Below are 6,590 nucleotides of genomic sequence, written 5' to 3'. Positions count from 1 at the left end.
GAGAAGCTAAATACACTCCACAATATTATCCAAAGAAGCAACACAATTATAAAATGAAGAGCACAATTACCAAAAAATATATTGTATAAAAAAATAAGTTTTTTCCAACTACAATAAAGATTGTGTGGTTAGAATCTTCTGTAATATCTAGTAAAGGTCCTATTTTCTTCTCAAACCCCTCACATTATTTTACAATAGATGTATATTTAAGATCTAAAAATCACAAAGTCTTTATCTTATTAGATCCAAGAGCCTCAGCCTATTTTATAGATGAAGATTTTGTCAAAAATAAAAAAATATCTTTTGTCAAGAAAATTAAATCCATACATATAAAAGTCATAGATGGTCATTTGTTGTCTTTGGAAAATGTTATCCATGAAACTGTGCCTTTAGTTATAGCAATTAAAGATCATAACCGTGTAGTAGTATTTAATGTAATAAGATCTCCTTCTAATTTTATTATTTAAGGATTATTGTGGCTAGAAAAATATAATCCTCAAATAGATTAAATTTTTTGTAACCTTAACTTTTTTGGTAGTATAATCTAAGATTGGATTAGTAAAATAGAAGTACATAAGTCTACACCTACCAGTAAAGGTTTGGAAGGTTTAAGAACTTCATATGCCATTCTAAATCCTCAGCTGGAGCTCCTATCTTATTTGTGAAGAAGAAAGATGGATCTCTACGGATGTGTGTAGATTATCGAGGATTCAATAAGATCACCATCAAAAATAGGTATCCTTTGCCTTTGATTTCAAGACTTCTTGATCAACTCAATCAAGAAAAGATATATACCAAAATAGATCTATAAGAAGCATACAATTTAGTTTGTATCAAAGAAAGATATGAATGGAAGACTACTTTTCAAATTAGGTATGGATAATTTTTGAGTGTAAATTTTTACTCTTCAAACCAAGTTACAAGATGGCATCAATTAAGAATTTCTTGTAATTGGTGGTGTGAAGTGAAGTAAGTAAATAAAAAGAACAAAAGAAGAACAACCACAAAGCAATTGAAATAAATGACATGAAGCAATTACAACACTCAAAACTAAGTCACAGTTTGTTCACTGTGTTTTCATCTAATAAAAGTAAAAGTTAAAAAAATAAAAGTATATTTTTAGATAGATAATTTTATTATCTTTCCAATGACATAAGAAACATGTAAATCCGAATTACTATGAGTAAGTTATGAAGTTTTAAAGATATGAAGTAAATAATTAAAAAGTGAAGTGAAAATATTTTATCTCAAAGGTAACTTGTTTATAAATCAAGGGTTCGAGCCTCACCAAGGCTCACATGTAGTATATATGGGTATTTTAGAGAGGCCACGAGGCCTTAGTCTTATCCTCCTAACTACCTTCAAGGTGCTACAATCCACATGGGACTTGTGTACTCCCCTTCTTATAAGGACTACACTAGCTGCTGGTCCTCCTATTTTCTACTAGAGGGACCAATATTTTTGTAATTTTGACCTCACCATGGTGTTCAAAACATCCAATTAGCCCAGGAAACTCGTGTGGCCCTCAAATCTTACTCCATTTCTTCATAAAGGCTCCCAAAGTGATAAAACTCATTTTTACTAAGATCTTAAAAATTGCTCTAAAAATTCCTAAAAAATTCTAAATAAATTCTAAATAAATTCTGAAAAAATCTATAATGTTTCTATAATATTAATATCCATCTAAGGCTACATTTTTCTACCTTGGTGATTTTTGATAATAATAAAAATTAATTTAAATCCACTATAAATCATATTTTTTTATATCAATAATTAAAATGACATGAGGTTCTTTCTCATGCTTCTTCTAACTACTAAAATTCATAGTTTTTATAAGTAGTATATATATATGTAAGACCAATATGAATATTAGTCTTAATAAATAATCCTTATTATTCAACAATGAATAAAAATATTAAATTAATGAAGATAATTGCCTCTAAGTCTTACTAAGATTCTATTTCCACCACTGATATTCTAATTTTCTATTTTTCTAAGGATTTCTATACTTTTTACTATATCTTGTGTTTTAAAGAATTATAAATATATATTTTTATTCCAAAACAATAAATGAATCAATTTGATGACTCATACATGGCGACCATCTAGGACGACTTGCGAAGGAGAAGAACCTAGAACTATCCTTCCAAAATGCTATTGAATGAAAAGAGGAATCATCTACAAAAGTATTTCAATAATTATCCAAGAAAAGATTGAGTGATTTGCTACTAATCTGAAAGAACCAAAGGAGGTTTTGTTCTATAGATCCAAACAAAGAAGATAAAAAAATAAAAAAAATTAAATCTAATATAAGACTTAAAAAAAAGAAATCAGAGCTAAAAAATAAAAAAAAATGATCTTTTTAGATTCCTCTTTAGTATGAAAGGATTTTACTATCAACCTTCTAAGGTCTATATATCCATTGGATGTTAAGGTTGGTCTTTTCCTATACTAACACTAGTTCATTGAGATAGTCTATTTTTTCCAACTGGATTCAAATTCGGGACACTCTCTTGACAATCTCTCACTTGACCAACCCCTCTATGCTCTTTGGATATTTACTAAGACACATTTTTATAATTCTTAATAATTTATATATATATAGATATATTTTATGAAAGTCTCATCAACTACTTGTCTCTTTTAATTAAAATATCTCTAATTGTTTGATGAAGGAACTAAATTGAAAGAAAGATAAGACATATTAATACCACTATAGCTTGTCTTGACTTTTAATGTTTTAGCCTCCTATATTTTTTTAGTTTTGATGATTTTTCACTTAACAAGTTGTATAAGGATGAACACAAAGATAAGATGTTTGACTATAACTATGATAAAAGTTACACTTGATATTCCTTGCATTGATTACCAGAAGTTCTAGTAAGAAAGTCTTCTTTGTTAAGAGTTTGTAACCAAACTACATTATTTGGAAAGACTTTTTTAACCAAGTATGGACCTAACCATATGGCATCAAATTTTCCTATGAAGTTTAATTTCTTTATATCTCATAAGAAAACTAATATGCCAACCTTAAGGATTCTAATCTTGTGTGGCTTGTTAAAGGCATTTTTTCTTCTTCTTTGTATAGCCTTCATATATTATATAATAATTCTCTCTCTTTTGTCTAATCTTTTTAATTTGTTCTTATTTTTCAACAATTACAAATCTTATTTTTTTAACACTTTAAAAAATTATTCTATAGACATTTATTTATTTGTTTATTTTCTATAATTTAATTTTAATTGATTTTAAATAAATCAAAAAAACTAATTAATACAGCAAACATGTAGAGGTAAAGTTGGTTGATTGTCTAAAAAATTATGTCTAAATTAATCACATATTGATATAACAAATATAGATAATATAATAACTAAAAAAAAGAAGCACCATACTAATGGCTTTTAAATAGGATTATCACAAAATCAATGTCATATAAGATCTTCAATCACATTCATTTTTGGCAAGTTATCAATCACCACTACAATTATGCTTAATCTAGATGGAAAATTCTAGATTTTATGGTGTATCAACTACCAAGCAATCTTAACTTAATCATAGATAGATTTATTTTATTTTATTTTATTTTTTCTGTGGAATTTAGTATTGTTAAGATTTTATTTTTAATATAAAATAAATAATTATAAATATCACTTATAGAAAATTAGGATTAGGACTCAAGTTTCCACATTGAAATGGCTTCTATTAATTATACTTTAGTAATAAAAAGAAGCTTAGGAGTAGGTTGGCACATCAAAATAAAAAACCATTCACATAGACATTAGAATGCATATATGGCAAAATTACACAATTCCAATTTGATAAATTCTTTCAATATAAATAAAAAATAATGGATTATTAGTCCAAAAAAACTCAAGGGAGATAAACACTCACATTTGGCTATGTTCAAAATTATTCACATTTCCTAATTAAGGTTAAATGGAAAAGAATTTATGTATTGGAAGAGGTTTTTGTTGCAAAGGCATACTATATAGCAAAATATATGTTAAAGATATAAATTCCAAAAAAATTAAAAGATTAATAAATTCATATGTTATTCAAAGAGATTAAAAAATTATTTAAAGATGATATAGTATTAAATTAGAATGGTTGTTGCCAAACAAAAGAAGATCAAAAAGTCTTGAAACAAGACTAAAGACTAAAAATGTATTTACAAGAGTGAAGAAGACTTTACTCTTACTTCCATATATACTATCTAACTAAAAATAATGTGGCAACATTCTATGGGACTTCAAACATGTGTCTAATTTGTAAGACATGTGTCTTAACTTGCAAGGTAAGTTTTTTATATGCGCACTACATTGTTAGCTTAAATTCACAAGCTACCTACATGTATAACATGTAGCTAATTTTTTGGAAAAGTTTCTAATCTACTAATAAATTATTAACATGTATAAAGTCAAATATGCATCTATGAAGCTTTTAATAGGCTTTTCCATAAGATAATATCAAATCTATCTACACTTATTTTTTACTTAATACTTCTTATCTAAATAAATATATATGTTTAAGATATTACTCTTTTAAAACAAGTTCTATGACGAAGAGTCATCACATGTTAAAGAAGTCCAAGATGCAACAAATTGTATTTGCTACATATTCTAATCTTTTTTCTCTTTAAAGGTGGTTAATAGGTCTCTTCAGCCATAAATAGTATCTCATATCAAGGTAGAAAGACTATCCACTTATTTATTCTTTTTTGAGACATTCATAACTCCTTTCAAATAAAATATTTGAAATATTTTTAAGAATTATTTCTACCTCCAATAAAATCACCAAACATTGAGAGTCTCTTCTAAGGTTGTGATACCAAACATGTTGTAACTTGTCATCTATTCAAAGAAGAATATGTTATTTTTGAAGATCTTTATTTCTATTATGTCATCTTAAGGGATGCAACAATTGTAATATCTTATCTGATAAATCAACAAATGATAGCTCTTGAGTTAAATACGCTCATCCTTAACTTTTCATCTTTTTAATACCAAAAATATATAAAAATTATAAAAAAAGATAAAAGGTAGAATGCCATCTTCTTTAGGTCTTGTTTCTTTTAAAGCAAAGATTTACTATTCTTCATCTTAATTTTCATCAATGCTATTAATAAAAAAAATCAACCTCATTTATTATATTTATAAGATTTTTTTTTGGCTTCCATGTGTATTCACTAATATCATATTTATGCCAATGAGTAAGATATTCTAACATATTTTGATATTGCTTTGAGTCTAAGACATCTTCGACCTTGAATTTTTTATTGTTATCAACTTCTATAGGAGAAGATGGCATTTATCTTCTTCTTGAGATATTTATTGACTTATATAATTTTAGAAGATACATGTCAAATACAAAATTGACCTTCATAGACTCCAATACATATAATCAATAAAGAATTGGATTGATTTATTCATAAATAGGAAATGATTATAGCATATAGTAATCCAACTTATTATAAAGGTGACTAATCTTGATATTGCAATAAAATAATTATATCTTATTACTATTATAGAATTAAAATAGCTCCTTGTGATAGACATCTATGTTGCTCTTTTGTTTTTTTTAACCTTTTCTTAGTTGTGCCTTCATTGTTGTATATAGCTTAGATAAACAACTTGCTAAATCTTTCATCATAAGATTATGAATTTTTGTAAAGTCAAAAGCATCAAATCAAAGATGATAATTATAATTAAAAAAAAAATATATATATTTTATGTAAAAAAATATATTATATCATTATAAGAAAACTTTGCCAATGGCAAAAGAACTATTCAATTATCTTATTGATAGTTGATGGTATACCTCAAATATTACTGCAAAACTTCATATACTTGCTCCATTTGTCTATGAGTTTAGAGATGAAAAGCCAAATATAATTTTATATATGCTTTTAGAATCTTAAAAAGATTTTTTTAAAATCTTGATACAAATTGAGTCCTTTTATCGAATGTAATATCTTTGGATAATCCATTATAGCTATAGATATTGTTAAAAAAAAGCTTAGTTGTTTCTTCACCTATGATAGATTTTGTATATGATACAAAATAGGCCATCTTAGTAAAATAATCTATTATCACAAATATAGAATCATAAGAACCTAAGACTAAAAGATCAATGATAAAATTTATAGAAACAAAATCCATGGTTGTTTTACAATAAGTAATATCTAAAAAAGTCCATAAGGTCAATGATAAGGAGTTTTTGATCTTGAACAAATGTCACATGATTATACAAAGTCTTTAACTATCCTCTATATTAGAGGCTACTGAAAATATCTAAATATTAGTTCTAAAAACTTATTATATTCAAAATATACGGCGGTTAGAAAGTTGTGACAAGTTTAAAAAATACATAATCATATTTTGACTTTTTGAGTATATAATTATTCTTTAAAATAGAATAGATTATTTTTAAATTAAAAATTAAAAGTATTATGAGACTTAAAATAATTATTCTTAATATTATAAATAAGAGGATTAAATAAAATATTTAATTGAAATTACTTAAAAAAGATTGATGCAATAGTCAATGTTGATTTCATTGTTCAAAGATAAAAATATTCCAACTTGAAGAGA

This window comes from Physcomitrium patens, chromosome 22 (genome assembly GCF_059467195.1).
Source record: "Physcomitrium patens ecotype Gransden chromosome 22, ASM5946719v1, whole genome shotgun sequence".
NCBI classification, from domain to species: Eukaryota; Viridiplantae; Streptophyta; class Bryopsida; order Funariales; family Funariaceae; genus Physcomitrium; species Physcomitrium patens.
The sequence above is the reverse complement of the archived record's forward strand: the minus strand, read 5'-3'. Positions refer to the sequence as shown.